Source organism: Dromiciops gliroides, chromosome 4 (genome assembly GCF_019393635.1).
Source record: "Dromiciops gliroides isolate mDroGli1 chromosome 4, mDroGli1.pri, whole genome shotgun sequence".
Lineage (NCBI taxonomy): Eukaryota > Metazoa > Chordata > Mammalia > Microbiotheria > Microbiotheriidae > Dromiciops > Dromiciops gliroides.
In genome coordinates, this window is record NC_057864.1 from 413666861 (window position 1) to 413687583 (window position 20723).

The following is a 20723-nucleotide window of genomic DNA, read 5'->3' on the forward strand; positions in this document are numbered from 1 at the left end:
TCAAAGGAAAGTGTCTCTAAAGACAAGGGAACAGATACTATACAGTAGAAAAGAACTTGGTCAATAGCAAAGGAATGGAGACTAAAACAGTATCGCTGGATCTGATTATTGGAAGATCAGTGTTGCCCTCTGAGAGAATAACTTTGCTAGTGTGAAAGACAGATTGTAAAGGCCTGAAGATAGAGTGTGGGTGGTGAGGGAGTGGCAACATCGAGTGCAAACAACTTTTTCCCCAAAACTTTGGCAGTAAAACAATTAAGAAGAATGAAGGCAGTAGTTACATGGGTCAAGAGAGCCAAAGGAATGGTTTTTTTTAGATTTGGAAATGATAAAATTCCTTGGGAAGAAGTAAGTGAAGAGGGAGATATTTAAAATAAATGAAAGGGGGATAACTTTCATGTATTTGTCCTAGTTCTGCCATCTAGGCGCCAAGTGGGAAAAAATTTATCTCACTTCTATATGACCCACTTTAATAAGCCCTTTGGATATCTGGAATGCTTTACGAATTTGCATGTCATCCTTGCACAGGGGCCATGCTAATCTTCTCTGTATCGTTCCAATTTTAGTATATGTGCTGCTGAAATGAGCAAAGTTCTGGATGCAAAGTTCAACTTTCTTCAGGATGACAAAGAAGGAAAGAAACAAATGATTTTAAAATTTTTATTGAGACATATCTGTAGCTGATGAACTCTTTTTTTTTTGGTGGGGCAATGAAGGTTAAGTGACTTGCCCAGGGTCACACAGCTAGTGTCAAGTGTCTGAGGCTGAGGTATTTGAACTCAGGTCCTCCTGAATCCAGGGCCCGTGCTTTATCCACTGCACTACCTAGCTGCCCCAAAAAGTAATTATTAAATACCTGCTTTGTGCCTGGTGCTGTCCTAAGCACTTTAAAAATATTACTTCATTTGATTCCCACAATCCTGGGAAGGAAAATGCTATTTTTTATGCCTTGGCATGCACTGGCCTGGGGCTCTGCAAACTGCACAGTGCTCCACCCACTGGTTATAGCCATTGCCATGGCGCTGGCACCTCACATCATCACCACTTACTGACACCTACATGGGCCTGGCAAAATTATAATGATTGGAAGCCTAGTGAGGGCAGTCATATGACTGTCAGAGTGGCCAGACAATTGGTCGGGGGCTGTGTGGGGTTTCTGGGAATGGGGAGAAGTTGCCATTCTAGCTGGACGCTGGAAGGCAACAGGAGCTCTGCTGTGTATTCTCAGCTGATTCCTGGGTGGTGGTATTTTTCAGGTTGTATAATTTCCCTTTCCCCATTTTATTTCCTTTCCCTTGATCCTACTGATCCTGTTTGTACTTTTTTTTAAGTTCATTTTTGTTAAAATAAATCCTGTTTTGTTTTGAGGGAGGCTGCCTGTCTCCTTCCTTGTTCCAATATTGTGACGAGCCACTTAGCTAACACTCCCCAATTAAAAATTGGTCCTCACAGTTTTTTGGTGAGTAGTGATGATATGAGGTGCCAGCGCCATGGCAATGGCTACAGCCAGTGGGTGGAGCACCGTGCAGTTTGCGGTGCCCCAGGCCAGTGCACGCCAAGGCATAAAAACCTCAAATAACAATTAATTCTTTAAAATATATATATATATATATATATATATATTTCTTTTTATTGCAGCTAGGTCATATAATAGGCTTGGAAGCAGGAAGACCCATCTTCATGAGTTTAATTCTGTATTCAGACACTTGCTAGCTCTGTAACCCTAAGCAAGTCACTTAACCCAATTTGTCCCAGTTCCTCATCTGTAAAATAATCTGGAACAGGAAATGGCAAACTATTCTAGTATCTTTGCCAAGAACACCCCAAATGGGGTCACAAAGAGTCAGACATGACTAAAATGATTCAACAGGAAGAGTGGGAATTTACTCTTATTCCCATAAAATTTCATCTTCTTTGATTAGATCCCTTACTCTATAATGTCAACATCATTAGTGACCTCAATTCTTCCATCTCACACTATTTCTTGACTTTGTGCTATCTGAAAATTTGATGCCACTGAATGAAAACTTTAAAGGAAGAGGGAATAAGGAGGAATCTGGAGAAAAAGAACAATATGATTCACTCTAGGCTTCAAATCCCTTAAGAAAGGACCTCTGTCTATCATTCTCATGTAGATACATACAACTCTATTCTTTTCCAGAGGCTGGAAGATGGATTGAGGTCACCAGCTCATGTGCATTATATACTAAATTCTGCACTTTGTTGAGCTCATAAATCTCTTGTTTTCATCATCAATGAGTCCAATAGAAGAGTTTTAAAAGTAAAAAAAATATATTTTGTCTGATCTATTGCATTCTGACATTTAATGAATTTTCCTAGATTTGCAGTGTTGGAAGTGATCTTAGAGGTCAGTTTCTTTCCCTTTCCCCCTCACACACCAGGTGCAGGAATTCCTGTGATAACAGCACCGTCAAAAGCTCATCCAGCATCCTTTTGAGTACAACCAATAAAATGAAGTTTCTTTTAGAATAAGAAATAATAAAGAAAAGCAGGAAACCATTTTCCTCTTAGTCCTTTCAGCTTGATACAAAATATCTGGAGAGCATCACAGCACAATGGAAAGATTGTTGACTAGGGAAGCAAAGAAGCCAGATTTTAATCTCAGTTCTTCCACTTACTGTATACTACTTGATCTCCTGGGACTCTGTTTTCTGCTCTGTAAAATGGGCTGGTTGGACTTAATTTAATAATTTCTTCTAAGGTCTCTTCCAACTTCTATGTTCTTATGATCTACAAAGTAAAGTAGTTTGATTAGATGCCCCATAACCTCCCTTCCCTCTCTAAATCTATGATGCCATGAAGAAAAATAACAAACAGGATTTTGAAATCTAATATCAGTAAGGAGGTAGTAGGAAAACCCATAGCTGTCCTTCATATGTTTATGTCACTGGTCCAGAAAAAACGATTTCCTCAGGTTCCTGAAAGAATTGTTTGTTGGATATATTATTGACCTTCTGTCAGTGATCTTTAAGAGTTTATGGAGGGGGGGGAGCAGCTAGGTGGTGCAGTAGATAGAGCACCAGACCTGGATTCCGGAGGACCTGAGTTCAAATTTGGCCTCAGACACTTGACACTTACTAGCTGTGTGATCCTGGGCAAGTCACTTAATCCCAATTGCCTCACCAAAAAAAAAAAAAGAGTTCATGGAGGGCAGCTTGGTGGCATAGTGGATAAAGCACTGGCCATGAATTCAGGAGGATCTGAGTTCAAATCTGGCCTCAGAAACTTTGACGCTTACTAGCTGTGTGACCCTGGGCAAGTCACATAACCCTCACTGACCCACAAAATAATAAAAAATAAAAATTTCTTTTTTAAAAAAGAGTTCAGGGGGTGGCTAGGTGGCGCAGTGGATAAAGCATTGGCCTTGGATTCAGGAGGACCTGAGTTCAAATCCAGCCTCAGCCACTTGACACTTACTAGCTGTGTGACCTTGGGCAAGTCACTTAACCCTCATTGCCCTACAAAAACAAAAACAAAAGAAGAGTTCATAGATCATGGAAGAGGTTTCTTTTGACTGGGAAAGGGCCAGTAATGTCTGGAACTATGAGCTGATGAACTTGAGTATGATTCCTAGAACAATGATGGAATACATCCTTAAAGGCATGGTTTGTTAATGCCTATTAAAGTTAATGGTAAGGGTTAATATGGGGGAAGGTAAGTGTCACAGAGGATAAAGCATCGGCCCTGGATTCAGGAGGACCTGAGTTCAAATCTGGCCTCAGACACTTGACACTTACTACCTGTGTGACCCTGGGCAAGCCTTTTAACTCTCATTACCCCTCCCCCCGAAAAAAAAAAAAGAGTTAAAATGACTTTGTAAAGGAAAATTTGTACCATCTAACTTATCCACAGGGTGATTAGAGTGCAGGTCTAGGAAATGCTGTAGACCTCATTTGCTTTAACCAAGCTGATTGAATGGAACTAAAGAACAGTCATTAATGGCTCAGTATCACTTTGGAAGCAGGTTTCTCTTGAAGTGCCACAGGGATCTGTCTGTGATATTATGAAATTCAACATTTTAAGCATAGATATTATGCTTAAAATTATAAATGACACAAAGTGTAGATAGAATTCACTGTGGAGATTGCCCATGTCCACTGACTTTCCTAATAATGGAGCCACTTCATTAAAGCAATCTAGAGAAATACGAACACATTTCTAAGCTAGAAGAGTTGCCAGTGACCTTCTAGACCAGAAGTGTCATTGCCCACAACATTCCTGAGTAACTCTGAGATTAAAATATAATTGGGAAATTTTTAACAAAATAAGTAAAAATACAATAAAACACAATGTTAATAAGTGGTTTTCTAAGTGAATATTCATCCCTCAGGGAATCCTTATTTGTGGTATAGTGACTGAGTCTAAAACTGAAGTTAGAAACTCCATTTCACCCTTGTAGAGTTCTAGCTCTGGAGAGAAAATCTATGTTTCTCTTCATTAAAAATAATCAGTTAACAATGAAATATTGCATGAGAGTAAAACAGGATCATGGATTTTTGCACTGGAAGAGACCTCAAATTTCATTTAGCTTAGGTCAAGTATCATTTTTTAAAAGATAAGTACCCTGAGAGCCAGAGAGGTCATATGACTTATCCAAAATCACAGTGCTTGAATTTGATCTTGAATTTGAACCCATATCTTCTCAGTATTCAATCCTATTTCCAATGTACTTTCCCCACCTAATTAAAAACTCTGAAGTTTTAAAAAAAAAAAAAAGCTGCGCAAGATAAAACGAATACCACATGTTGCTGTTATTGTTGTTGTTGCTTTAAAGAACACCAAAAAGGACTGTAACCCCTAGTGAGAAATATGACTATCAGGCACATTCCTAAGTAATTCTCATTGGGGGTAGGGGGTAGCTTAAGTAGACAGGCTTATCAATCAAACTGCAAAGACATATGTTTCACAAGGGCAAAGATGTGAGGTAACTGAGACAAAAGGCATATTTTCCATCCATGAATCACTCTGTGCATTTTTTCCATAATCCAATAAGAAGAATTTCCAACTTGCTTAAATGGAACTTTCATCAGCCAACAAGGAGTCAACAAACGCAGTGAGAGGCCTTTCAAACACGTCAATCTCTTCTCGCTTTTACAGAGAAAAGCACTGCAGAGCCACCGATGATTTCTAAAGGAGAAGCCCCACTGAGAGGATGTCAAGGAGCCAAACCCTTGTACTTAGTGCCTTTGAAATCTCCTGTTAGCATGCAACAGTCAGGGAGGGGGCATATAAGTTTGACTGGACAGCCCACTCCTCTAGTTCTGAGTGTCATGTAGACACTCAGCAGGAGATTGAGAACAGGGGTATAGTTTTGCTTGCTCCTGAACTGATTTTGACCACTATTTGTATGAGAGTGAAGGCAACGAGTTACAATCTCATGGACATATATCATACAAAGAGGAAATAATTCTCTGGGTGATGTCTTAAGAAGGGAGTTGGGGCACTTATGAGAGGGTTGACTTTTCCTCCCTGACATTTTTGCTTCTTGATGCAAAACCTATTACCTCCAATTGAATGGCAAGGGTCCCCTTTAACTTCACGGTCTGAGGTATACTGTATATTGGAGAACTTAAAGAAAAAATACTTTAAGCAAGTATCCTCTTTTGAATGTTGTTGTTCTTCATTCTTAAAGAGGATCATGACACCAGGGTGATGTCATGACTTGGACTGAATTGGATTTAAGTGAGGGAGGGATGTGCAAGGTTACTAACCTTACTCTCTCCTCCAGAGTCATCTGGGTCCAGTGGCACAATATACCTAAGGATGACTGGAGATGGACACAGATGTTTAAGGTAATTGGGGTTAAGTGACTTTCCCAGGGTCACATAGCTAGAAAGTGTCTGGAGTGAGATTTGAACTCAGGTCCTCCCAACTTCAGGGCCAGTGCTCTATCCACTGTGCCACCTAGCTGCTCCAGCCTCTCTTGAATATGTTTTTATGGCAAGGTTTGAGTATAACTTCCATCCCAACTTCAATGCCAATGGTACCCATTGTGTTATTTGTCTTCCACTGAAGGCTATAGTTATCCTATATCTATCTATCTATCTATCTATCTATCTATCTATCTATCTATCTATCTTCTATGATAATATTTATTATCATAAATAAGAGCACAGATATATTATCATCCAAACCATTTGTTTCATAGAGAAACAGCAAAGCATAAGTGAGGTTAAGGAGCTAGCCTTTGAGTCAGGTAGACATCAATTAAAAAACCTGCTTCTGAGACTTGTTCATTCTATCACCATGAGCAAATCAATTAATTGAATTTTCAATCAGAATATTAGAATAATACATATAGTGTCCACCTCATAGGGTTGTTTTGATGTTCACATTTTATATATTGTAACGATTGGAATAACGCCACCTGCTGGATACTTACTGTAGAGGAGTTCTGCCCATGAAGGGAACGTCTTTGAGGGCAAGACCAGGAGTCAGGAAGTGACGCGGACTAGTGGGAGGAGGAAGGAAGAGACTGGCGCTCAGTCTCGCTCTCTTTCCTCTGGACTCTGGCGGAGAAGGGAGCTAGAAATGTGCTCTCCCTTTAATAGATAGGAATCTAGGCCTTTTTCTCTCTCTTTACCAAATTCTTATTCTCCTTAATAAATGCTTAAAAACCTAACTCTTGCTAAAGCTTATAATTTATTGGCGACCACTCATTAGATATTTTAGACAGACTAGCTAGAATTTTAGCCCTTAACAGATGGCTGACCACGAAGAGGAAAGCTGAACCTCACTTCTGATCTTCCCGTTGGGTAAGAAATTTCTCCTACCCTTTAAACTGCTAAGTACTGGTGCACTGGCTGTGTTTTCCCTTTAAATTTTTTCAAATGGACCTTTTAAACTCCCTAATTACCCTATTTTTGATTTTAGTCTGTTTAACCAGACAAATGGGAGATAAGATCATGTTAATGCTTTGTTTTTGTGGATTTTCTATTTTTCTTTTTATTTTTGTTAAAAGAGCCAGTAACTTACTCACAGGAGGAAATATCTCTCCCTCTCCCAACCATGCTTTTTCAGAGAAACCTGAAGAGATTCCTGCTGCTTTTCCCAGTTCCAACACTAATTGTTGCTCTAATTTTGCATGCCTGGAGGCAATGACCCACCCTCTAGAAGCTTTTAATCCCCTAGCACCTGGAGGCAAAGTCGGGGAAGAGGAATCCAGGCCTGAGTTCAAAATCAAGTCTGATTCAAATTGCTCTGGTCCCTCCCCTCCTCTCCAGACCCCACCCTCTACTCCTCCTATGGCCAAGCCCATTGCTTCCCCTGCCTGGGAAGTCCAGAGATCTGATGCGCATGCTCAACTTTTTCTACCTGCATTTGCAGCTTCAGGCTCAGCCCTTCCCCGGCCTGGCTGTGCTTTTGAGACAATCTTAGAAAACTCTTTAAATTCCAGATATGCTCATTTTGTTCATAATTTTGCTAACCTGCTTTTGTCTTTAATTAGTAATCTTATAAAGCATTTGTATGGTGAAAAGACTGACGGACAATATAGAGGGGTTAAAGAAGAAAAACTTAAGCTGAATAAGAATGACAATCAACATAGTTCAAGACTCTGCTTCTTTTGGCATGGAAGGGTATATATTGTACAGAAATGTAGAAGCAAGCAGCAAGGTATTGATATGAGTATTGGGGATTTTAGATATCAGAATCAAAAGTGTTCTAAATTCACTCAGATTATTAATAGTATCAGTTCAGAGGTTACATAGGATTTCTATACTATTACATATACATTTTGAAAATTAATGGTATGGGTTTATTTTCATAGAGATTTTCATGCTTTTGAGATTGTGTTTTATATTTAGTTTTTAAAACAAGGAGAATATTTGTAAAAGCTTTTTATAGTCATGTGATCAAGTTTATATTTTATAATACTCTTATTGATATTAAGTTCATATTCATTTAGATTTCCTTAGTTTGAATTTCACTGTATTATATTGTTCCATGTGTATTTTCTTCTATTCATTTGTCTATCTAATTTTGAAACATTGCAAGATGGTTTTGATTTTATTATACAATGGAATAACGCCACCTGCTGGATACTTACTGTAGAGGAGTTCTGCCCATGAAGGGAACGTCTTTGAGGGCAAGACCAGGAGTCAGGAAGTGACGCGGACTAGTGGGAGGAGGAAGGAAGAGACTGGCGCTCAGTCTCGCTCTCTTTCCTCTGGACTCTGGCGGAGAAGGGAGCTAGAAATGTGCTCTCCCTTTAATAGATAGGAATCTAGGCCTTTTTCTCTCTCTTTACCAAATTCTTATTCTCCTTAATAAATGCTTAAAAACCTAACTCTTGCTAAAGCTTATAATTTATTGGCGACCACTCATTAGATATTTTAGACAGACTAGCTAGAATTTTAGCCCTTAACAGAATATATATATATATATATACACACACATATATATATACACATATATATACACACACACACACATATATATATACACACACATACACACACACACACACACACATATATATATAAAGGGCTTTGAAAATTGTAAAGCCCTATGGAAATGTCAATTATTAAAAGATGAATAAACAGAGGCCCACATAGTTTATGTAACCTGCCCAAGATTGTATAGCTAGGTAGGTTTTGAGTTATTATCCCTACCTTCCCAGATTATTGATCTTGAATTGTCCCCAAAGAGCATCTTAAAGGCCTGTGTGCTGAGCTTCTGTCCATGCCAAGCTATAACCAAATTGTTTTCCAAGATGATTGGTATCAAACAGGACATTGGTAGTTTAAGTTATAATCCCCACACCCATACCACTAACCAAACTATAATGAGGCAGCATGCTGTGGAACAGACCTATGGCAATGATTGATCTTTTTGCCCTCAGTTGAATTGACCAGATACCCAGTGTTGATCCCTATGGGCAAGGATTATATAAGAATCATTCTATGTTTTCATTAGAGAGCTTCTTAGACCTCCATGGAATTTCCTTGGTGGCTGCTTTTACCTTCTTATGAACTACTTTTATCTGTGAGTCACATGTGTAATCATTTTCTCTGAATTCTCAAGTTCCATGTGGTCCAATGCACCAGATATGGAAACTACTTCTAGGACAATGCAACAGGATCATTACTTCCTAATGGTGAAATAAAAGGAGATTGGAACTGTTTAAGACAAGCTCATTTTAACAAGATCAACTTTATTATTGTGTCAAATGGAAAATATTAGATGAAAAATAAACTCAGATAGTTCTGGATTAGGTGTTAATCTGAGGAGAAAAGAGGTAAAGACAGTTCTATAGGCATATGGTGTATTCTGGGAACACTGGCATTAGTCTTACTGGTTCAAAGTTGATTAGTGAAAAATATGCCTGGAAAAGTAGTTTATGCTTAGATCATGGAGAATTTTGAATAAGTCACCTGTTAAATATAAACATTGGGTTGAACTGTCTGAGCATCCATCTCAGACATACAGCTAGATCTGGCCAATCAAAATATTCAAAACTGTCTCATTCCCAAGCTGTCTTTATAAATGGTCAGTGTATTCTGCACTCATCTGTCATGCACATGTCCTTCGCTTTATACAATTTTATTGATGTTAAATATGTAATTTATTTTTAACATGTTTTGAATCCAGCTTCTTTTCCTGCGGTACACACTTCACAATGCACATGTTGATTGTGCTTGATTGGTTGATTCTAGATAACAATTTTGTATACAATAGGTCTGTCTTGAATCCTATCCAAGATGTTTTAGACAGCCAAGTATCAGAAATACTGTATCATAATACAGTTTCTTAATATAAATGCATGGGTTCCGATACATACTAGTTATTTGAATATTTTGACTCTATCTGTATACCCACATAAAAGTAAAAAATGTAAACAATTATCTGTATTATTCAAGGTCTAGAAACACTACTGCATCAGTTAACCATTTATTTCAGGCTATCATGATTTGTGGTCTAAATTATCTGAATAATTCTCTGTTCTCCACTTTATTTTTTTCTACATATATAGTCAAAATATCTTTCTCAAACACTTTACATACCTCTATAATACTAGCTACCATAAAACATTGTTAGTAGCTCATGGTTGTTTGTCCATCATTACAAAGAGGAACATGACACCAGGGTGATGTCATGACTTGCGCTGAATTAGATTTAAGTGAGGGAGATATGTGTAAGGTCACCAGTCTCACTCTCTCCTCCAAAGACATCTGGGTCCACTTGTCACAATCAATGAGGCAGAGAAGTTGATCTGTGAAGCAAAAAGAAAATAGCTGTTGTCATTCATTCTAATGTCTTATCTGTAAGATGAGGTTGCCAACATCTTTACCCCTTTGAGAAAGCCTATAATAAGCAAGATACAAAATTAGAGAAAGTTTGAACATCTGGTATGGCCTACTGTAATTTGAAGGCATTTAGGAACAAGAGAGTTTGGGGATTCTAGGGACCTAAAAGACTTTCTGTGTATGCTTTTGTTTATTCTGTCTCAATTTGTGCACATGAATGTGTGTATGTGTATGATAAAAGTCATCTGATTTAGTTTGTTCTTTAAATTGATTGAGTTTTTATGCACATACTATACCAAAAGTCTGGACATATGGAATTTGTGTGTCTCTGGTGTGTGTGTGTGTGTGTGTGTGAGTTACAAGGTCATTGAGGATTGGGTCCTAAACTACACTTTCTGAGTCTTTCCTTATTTTCTATGGTGTGTTTCTTTCAGAGCTCAGGGGGCACATATAATACTTAGAATACTTATTCATCTTGTGACCATACCACATACTCTCCTCTTAATATTTTATAAGTAATATCATTTAATATCATGGTAGAAGATCTCATCTTTTGACATAATTATACTAATTTTCATTGACGTTATATATTTTGTTCATATAATCCAAATTATTATATAGAGACCAGGGCTTCTTAAGTTTTTTCACCTGCAACCCCTTTTTGCCTAATAAATTTTTACATGACCCCTGCTATATAGGTGTATAAAATAGTTACACATAAACTTTTACTGTTGCCAAATTTTTCAGACCCCCACATTCAGTTACATGACCCCATATGGAGTTGCAACCCACAATTTAAGAAGTTAGGATATAGACCATTGCAGGAACTTCTGATAACCCTCTATCCAGTCATACTTCTTTTTTTTTCCTTCCTCCCTTCTTTATCTACCCTATATTTCCAAAGCAAAGTTAACTCAGTAGTATATCTTTGATCATTCAGTTTTCAATGTTCCCTCCCTCCCCCCAAGGTAGAGACCTGAAATTACTTTCCATTCCTCATTTTGTCAAGAACAATACTGAATTTAGAGTCAAGAATGTGTGAGGTCAGATCATGCCTCAGACACTCACTAGCTGTATGACCCTGATCAAGTCATTTAACTCCTCTCAGCCCCAGTTTTCTCATCTGTAAAATGGTCATAATAATAACACCTGTCTCTGAGTGCTTATAAATTTTAAAGGACAAATGAGAACATATGTTTATATTTTCATATATACATACATAAATGCTTTATAAATTCTATATTTTATCATCAGACTGTAAGATCTTAGAAAATAGGGGCTGCTTCCTACCCCCTTTCTTTATATCTCCAGTTCTTTGCAAAATGCCTGGCACAGAATAGACTTTAAATATTTAAGAGAAGGGGCAGCTAGATGGTGCAATGGATAGAGCACCGGCCCTGGAGTCAGGAGTACCTGAGTTCAAATCCGGCTTCAGACACTTAACACTTACTAGCTGTGTGACCCTGGGCAAGTCACTTAACCCCAACTGCCTCACTAAAAAAAAAAAAAAAAATTTAAGAGAAACATTGACAAACTAGAGTACTTCCGAAAGACATGTAAAGCTAAAGCAAAAAATCAGTCTCACAAATACAAAATGGTATAAACTGGGATTAAATGGCAGTTGTGGATTGCTTTAGCAAATATCTGGATGCTTTAGCAAAATATAAGCTTATCATAAGACGACAGGGTGCTATGGCAACCATGAAAAACTAATTAAATCACAAGCTCTATTAAGAGATAAATGGACTCCAAAAATTAAGAGGTCATAGTCACTTTGTAATCTAACTTAATATGACAATGTCTGGAATATTGAGTTCATTTCTAGGCATCATATTTAGAAAGGATAGCAAAAAGCTGTAGAGCCTTCAAATAATCTGGTAAAATGACATTTGCCCAAGAATGAGACTAGCGTAGGGTCTCGGGTTCATGGAACATGAGAGGAAATGGTATTTCATCATTAACTAGGGGTTTTCAAGTACAATCACTTAGTGGCTATATTGTAGAAGGAATTCATTTTCAATAGAGATTGAACAGATAGCCATGAAGTTCCTTTCGAACTATGAAACTCTGTGATCCTGACAATGGTGAAGATGATGAGGGATATGTCATAAACAAAATTATTGAAGGAACTGGTAAGGGTTAGCATGATAAAGAAAATAAGAAACATGATACTATTTTCAACATTATTAATAAGAAAAATAAGAATGCTAATCATTGAACAATGTAATTTTTTTAAGATTTACAAAACTATGTACATTAACTCATTTCATTCATACAAGAAACCTGTGAAATCAGTACTAGGTTTTTAAATATACATGCATACTTATATGTGTGTGTGTGTTATTTATTTTTAGCATTCTTTCCTTTTTAAATGCTGAGTTCCAAATTCTCTCTTTCCTTCCCACCCCCTTCTTCACCCACTGAGAAGGCAAGCAATGATATCAATTATAAATGTGAAATCACGCAAAGTATCTGTAAGGCAAGAAAAATAATGTGAGGTAATTATAATTCAATTTGTACTCAGAGTTTATCAGTTCTCTCTCTCTCTGTAAGTGGTTAGCATTTCTTCATCATGAATTCTTTTGAAATGTCTTGGATCATTCTATTGATCAGACTAGGCAAGTCTTTCACAGTTGATCATTACAACATTGCTATTACTGTGCACAATGATTTCCAGGTTCTTCTCCCTTCACTTTTCCTCAGTTCATAAAGGTCTTGTCATGATTTTATGAAACTACCCCCTCATCATTTATTATAGCGTATTAGTATTTCATAACAATCATATGCCACAAATTGTTCAGCCATTCTTCAATTAATGAGCATTTCCTCAATTTCCAATTCTTTGTCACCCCAAAGAGAGCTACTTTAAATATTAGAATATGTATAGGTCCCTTTTTCCCCTTTTCCTTTGATCTCTTGGGGATATAAACCTGGAAGGCATATCGCTAGTTCAAAGGGTATACAAGGTTTTACAATCCTTTAAGCATATTTCCAAATTGTTTTCCAGAATGGTTGGACCAGCTCACAACCCCACCAACAATCCATTATTTTATCTATTTTTTGCTCATTCATTTCAGCATTTTTCATTTCTGACAAATGTTTTAATTTGCATTTCTAATAATCAAGAGTGACTTAAAGCATTTTTTCATATGACTATAGATTGTTTTGATTTCTTCTTTGGTTTTTGTTTTGTTTTGTTTTGTTTGGGGTTTTTTGTTTGTTTGTTTGTTTTGGTTTTTTGCAGGGCAATGAGGGTTAAGTGACTTGCCCAGGGTCACACAGCTAGTAAGTGTCAAGTGTCTGAGGCCGGGTTTGAACTCAGGTCCTCCTGAATCCAGGGCTGGTGCTTTATCCGCTGTGCCATCTAGCTGCCCTCTTCTTTGATTTTTGCTTTGACCATTTATCAGTTGGGGAAATGGATCTAATGATAATAAATTTGACTTAATTCTATAATCAGTTTATACTTGAGAAATAAAGCCTATCTAAGAAATGCTATAAATTTTTAATATTAATTCATTGTCTATGGTACTTTTTAGCAGAATGTTTTCCTGATTATCTCTTTTAATTAGGTCTATTTCACTTTTGCTTTGCCTGAGACCATGATTGCTACCCCCTCCCTTCCCGCTTTCTTTTTTTTTACTTCAGCTGAAGCATATTAGGTTCTGCTCCAGCCCTTTATTTTAACTTCGTGTTTCTTTGCCTGTTATAAGTATCTCTCATGTAAACAACATATTGCTAAATTCTAATTTCTAATTCATTCTGCTATCTGCTTCTGTTTTATGATTGAGCTTATCCAATTAACATTCACAGTTATGATTACTCAGTATTTCCCTCCATCCATTATATTTCTTTTTCTCTCTCTTTTTATCCTGTCCCTCCCCAAAAGTCTATTTTGCATGCAACCACTTCCTCCCTTAATTTACCCTCACCTTTATTATCTCCTTTTTCTCTTATCCACTTCCCCTCCTTATTTCCCCATTGGGAAAGTTACATTTTTATATACAATTGAGTATATGTGTGTGTGTGTGTGTGTGTGTGTGTGTGTTTCTATTTGTCCAATTCTAGTTCTTAAGGAGTTCTTTGCTTTAGTGAATTTTTGCGTCTCTTTTACCATTAGGATAACAAATAAAACTAAAAAATAAAAAACAGAAGTTTTTTAATGTATTATTTTCTTCAGCATTTTTGCGCCCTTTTTATCAAAATGTTAATTCCCTTTTCATAAATTTCTCAAATCATTATTTCTTTCCCAAATTTTTCTTCTACTATTCTTATCCTTCTTTAACTCTTGCAGGAATTCCAATTGGGCTTTCATTCAATAGTTTTCTTTGTGTTTTCCATAGCTGTTTGCTATTTCCTTCTCACTAATGATGGCTTCAGGCAGCTAGATAGGGCAATGGATTTGGAATCAGGAAGACTTATACTCATGAGTTCAAATCTGACCTTAGATATTTATTAGCTCTGTGACCTTGGCCAAGTCACTTAACCTTATTTGCCTCAGTTCCTCATCTGTAAATCAGAGAAGGAAAAGGCAAACTACTCCAGTACACCCTAAATGGCATCACAAAGGATTAGACATGACTAAAACAACTGAACAACAATGATTGTTTCCTGACCAGGAATGGAATGTACCTATCACAGGCTAAAAAAGATATATTTGCTGGGGGTGTTGAAAATCAAATAAAAAGATCTTTAAACTTAGAGATGGGTGAGATAATATATATATATTCTCTATCAAGCTATAATGTTTATCAAGCTAGATACCTCAGAAAGAAGATATGATATAAGAATGAAAATTACTATTGAAGATGCCAGAACCTCATAGGAGACAAAAATCTAAGGAGCCGGTAGTAAAACTCTCAACCTCAACTATCTATATACAGATGCTAAAGTTCCTAATATTAGAAGGTAGATTTGACCTGATATGTATCACTGAAACTTGGTGGTATAAGAAACATAACTTGAACATGCCTATAGATAATATTAACCCTTGAAGATCCTGAACTCCCATCTTTGGATTCCCAAAGTCTTAACTGTTAAAGTGTTTTAAGTATAACCCACTATAGATGGTTGGCTGCTCTAGCTATGCTTTACATTACATGTTATTCCAAGAGTTGTTTATATATATATATATACATATATATATATATATATATGTGTGTATATATATATATATATATATATATATATATATATTCCCACTTTCTAACTCCGCAAATCAAATCAAATCAATCCTGCCACTGTTACTGTATAACGTTTGTTAATCTACTCCCCTATGGCTCTGCCCATTATGTTTATAAATTTTCAAAACCAAAATACCCTTTTCTGGTTACCACTTCCCTTTATGTGTCATCTTCTCTTATTTGAATGTGAATTCACTGAGAGAAAGAACTTTCTTTGCTTTTGCATATATATATATATATATATATATGCATATAGATATATACATACACATATATTCATATATATGTGTGTTGTGTGTATTTATTGCTTAGATTGCTTAGCAAAGTGCTTGGCACATATTAATAAATATGCCCACTTAATAAACTTTTTTATCCATTAAAAAAAGGAATCATAAAAAGAGTTGTTAGGTAGCGCTCTATATTAAGAAGCTATACTAATGGAAGGAAATTCCAGGTGCTGTGAGATGGGAACTTATGATCCTCAAGTTTTTTAATACTTTTGGATTGTTTCCTTTTTCTGAGCAGAGATCAGATAATTGTTTTCCTGTATATGAACCTTCTGTCATTTTAAGAGTTCCTAAGAGATTGGGAGTTCCCAAGTTCAAGATATCTTAACCTTCCAGGGAGATCAAAATGGGCTATATAAGCACTATATTTTTCTTCATTTTTTCATGGATTCTTATGAATACTTTAATATCTTGTATATTTTCTATGGTAGATAAAGTAAAAGTTGTCCATGTCAATACACATAATCCATATTTAATGTTGGTCCAAGGTTTGGAGTTTTTTATCCACATTTGAAAAAATCTAATTATGAGTCATATTTAAGCTTTAGTTTAGAGAATTCCCCAGAATAAAACTCATTATTGGGTGCAAAAACCCAAGAAAGATAGTAATCTTCTGGACTCAAGTTCCAAGGATTGATACCAGTCCATATGAACCCAAGGTTTTTTGCAAAATTCAAGTTAGCCACCTGATTTTCATCACAAATGATGATAGGAAAGTACAAGAAGTTTATCGCATGAAGTGTACCTCCACAAACCACTAACTTATTTTCTGATAGCATCCTCCCAAAAGGATATAATGATTTACAAAACTCACTTTTTATAGCATCAAATTATAAAGTGGATAAAGCAGACATAATCATTCCCATTTGAAAAACATATAAATCAGTAGACTCAAAGAAATTAAATACCATGACTAATACCAAATTTGATAAGTCTCAGAATGTTGGCTCTCAAAATCAGTTGTCTCCAGACTTCAAGTCCATCATGCTTTAGGATAAAATCAACTTTGAATCCTAAGATTAGATACACTAATACCTGCTTCTGTTGTGTAGACATTTCTGTTCTTTTTGTTCCCATTGAAAATCAATAGGCATTCAGGACTATGGGAAACATACTAAATTAGTTAAAATTATACTTCTATAAATCATAGATCATTCATATATAGAATGATTAGATTATGATTTCAACAGCTTCTGCATAGTATCATCTTTGTTCTCTTACTGGACTGCTAAACATTTTGGTGGCATTTTGATTCTCTATAGTCCATAGACTGTTCTTACGAAGAGAAAGATTTTTTCTATTATATCACATCTTTTGCAAATCATTTATATCCTTAATTCAACTTTTAGGTTTTAGGTTCTGTTTTCAGAATTTGGATCCTTTCTGTGGTCTAGGCTAGACTCATCAAATCTCTCACTTTCATCAGCTTATTTATGCCTTTATCAATTGATAGAATCATTAAAAACTATGATTCTTCATCAAATCCATTTTTATAGTGCATAGGGTATGTGTGTGTGCATGTGTGTATATGTGTATGTGTGTGATGTTAATAGTGTTCAAAATGTGGAAAGGTTCTCTTGAAATTTTAGTCAATACCCAGACTGGGTTTTGGTCAAAAAAATTATTTCCATTTTGAACTCCCAGTGTAATGTAATTTATTTAATGGTTTAAAAAAAACAACAACAAACATCTGTTCTTGAAGTTGAGTGTATTCTGGGAACCAAATCAAATTGCTAACTATTTTGAGTTTTGCAAAGAAAAAAAAGGGGGAGAAATCAATAAGATACAGTTACCCCAAGGCCATAAGCCAAAAGTTAAAATGGAATTTTTATTTCACAGTATACTTTGTGTCTCTGATATGTAAACCTCTACATTGTTACTTCTTTGGAACATCAATGAAAATGGGAGGAGAGTGTTGTTAGAAGAAAAAAAAACTCTAGCTTCTCTTTTCTTCGGCCCATGTTTTTGTAATGTTATCTTTGTGCATCAAGAAGGAAAACACAAATTGAAGACACCACCACCATTCAAGTGACCTCAAGTATCCTTTATTAGAAATCCTTCTTCACTGAGACCACCCTGGATGTGAGCATTTAAGATTTGCATCCATCAGAAAACCTATAGGCCAATCCTATGGGTATCATATCAGCAACAGCTAAAACTGCATAAAATACTCCCTTAGGTAAAAACATCAATGAAAGATAGAAATTGTGAGTTTATTAAAATATGTTCCTTTGTTTATCTGATGACATATTTTGCAATAATATATTATTTAAAAAGATTTAACATGAATATAGGAAAGTTTAAAAGACCTTTGGCTACTAAAAGTAATAAAAAATGGTCAGAGGAATGATCAGAGATACTTCTATAATTTTCCCAAAGGAATTACAAACTGAGCAGGTCCTTTCTAATGGAAGATAAGAGTGAAGTATACAAAATCAAGAAGTTTAACAAGAAAATAAATAATTCTAATAGAAAAGATTTTAGGAACTTAAGAAATATCTTTGTATTCTGGAGCTCTATGCTTCAGACTCTGCTTAAACCCTTGATTTCAGAATGCATTTGAACTCTGGCATATCAATTTTTCCTGATCCAAAGGAAAAATGTCCTTTTTAACAGATTCCAAACAATGTATTAACTAACAACAGAATTTTTTCTTCAAAATAACATTTTGATGAGTTAATTGTAAATAAATCAGAAACATAAGGATTAAAACTTTCCTTCCAGTAGAAGTGGAAAAGAAAGCCTTCTTAGAGGAGTATGCTTTGAGTTTAGCCATACAAAAATTTTTGAAAATTAGTTTGAGATGTTTGATAAGTCTCCAAATGCAGCAAGATCTTCTCCTTTCTGGTTAAAAAGGAAAAAGAAAAAAAAGAATGTCCATTCTTCACATGTTCTTGGGAAATCAAATTCATTTACAGTGGTGTTTGGGATAATAGTAACTAGTCATTTAGGATTCAATTATTTACTGAACTTTAGAAAATGTGTACCCATTGCCATTTGGCTTTAGTATGTTCTAACATTCTTTAAAATATGCAGCTAAATTGTTTTACAATCATAGCTAAGTTGTTTACAAATATTTTCAAATGGTAAAAGAGAACAGAGCACTATTATGTACACTAACCTAAAATAACATATTTTAAACTTTAAGTTTGGAACTATGTCAGACCAAAATAGGATGGGATTTATCTCTAAAAAAATATGGAAACTCTGGTTGACATTTTAAAAGATACAATAGAGGTCCTCTTCTTTGTCTCCATCATTCTCCCCTCCCCAATCCCCAGATTAAATTCCTAGAAGCAGAGGCCAGGACTAAACCTATCTTTCTATGCTCCACAAGCAAGGTGAGATTACTCCACTATTTTTATAATAAACATTCATGGAATAAATCATTTGATTTCATTGCCTTTCTACACAGCAATATAGCCAGTAGAGACATAGAAAGATTATCTATACTAGTGGACAAGCCAAACAAAGCTTATCAATTTAACATCAATCCAATTCAATTTATTAAAATAATTTATTAAGTACCTGCTATATGTCAGGCACTACGCTAAGTGCTAGGGATACAAAAAGAGTCAAAAGGCAGTCCCTGCTTTCAAGGAGCGTATAAACTAATTGGGGAGATGATGTGAAAATAAATACAAACTATACAAACTATATACAGGATAAATAGGACATAAGAGAGAGAAAACATTGAAATTAACGAGTATTAGGGGATGCTTCCTGTAAGAAAGTGGGATTTTAGTTGGGACTTAAAGGAAGCAAGAGAGTTCAATAGTCTAAGCATGGAGGGAAAAGCATTCCAGGCACAGGGTACAAGCAGAGAAAATTCCCAGAACCAAGAGATAGAGTGTCTTATTTATGGAACAGGCAGGAGACCAGTGTCACTGAATAAAAAAAAGTATTATTTCAGCGAGTAAGGTATAAGAAGACTGCAAAGGTAGGAGGGGAATAAATTATAAAAGTCTTTGAATGCCAAATAGTGCACTAATATTTGTTTCTGGGGGCAATAGGAAGCCACTGGAGTTTATTGAATGGGTGGGAGGGGTGCAGATTATATGATTGGACCTGTATTTTAGGAAAATCACTTCAGTGGCTAAATGGAGGACGTGTTGGAGTAGGGAGGGAGGTTTGAAGCAGTCAGACCCACCAGTAGGCTATTGCAGAATAATCAAGACATGAGATGATGAGGGCCTGCACTATAGTCATGGCAGTGTCTAAGGAAAGAAGAGCACATTTTTGGGAGATGTTGGAAAGGTGAAATTGGCAGGTCTTAGCAACAGCTTATACATGGCAGGTACATAGAGTGTTATGCACAGAGTTACATGTTTCTTGAAGACAGGGCCTATTTAATTTTTATCTGTAGCAACACCCGGTGAAGTTCCCTGCATACAGAATGTGTTGAACAAATACTTGTTACTTGATTGATGGTAGACCAGTCATCTTGTCCAAGGTCCCCATTTTAATTGACCAAACTGGATCACAACAGGTAAAGTGACTTGCCAAAGACTACCCAGGTAATAAGAATCAGAGGTAGCATTTAAACCAGGTCCTCTTTATTCAAATCTGTTGCTTTTTCCAATATTCTGCTTCTATTTATTGATGTGAATGTTGTCCAGCCTTCTCTTTTTTATCCTCCTGCCTCAGGCTATTTCACCCAGTTTCAAAACTTCAAAAATAAGTTCTTCAGCATTTTAGACAAAAATCAGCCCCTTCTGTCTGAGAATCATTAAGGAACAGATTAGCTTTAAAGTAAGAAGTGAGGTCAGGCCTCTGTGTAAATCTTAAAGGACAATTTTCCAGGATGCTCAATCCAAGCTAATATGGTCATCTTTACACACACTAATCTATTTAAACACAATAATAATTCCAAAAATAGATAAAATCTTACAAAACACTAGGGGTCCTCCTTAGCAAGAAGGCATTCTCTGATGCAAGAAATATGAAAACAAGACAGCCAGTTTTAAAGGGCATTTTTTAGTTGTGGC

At 36.0% G+C, this 20723-nt stretch overlaps 1 non-coding gene across 1 annotated transcript; it reads right to left on the reverse strand.

Annotated features, from left to right (window-relative positions):
- Positions 1-483: 483 nt before the first annotated feature.
- On the reverse strand, positions 484-590 carry LOC122726935. The gene has a single exon (XR_006352926.1). It is a non-coding gene; the product is annotated as a U6 spliceosomal RNA (small nuclear RNA).
- Positions 591-20723: the final 20133 nt, after the last annotated feature.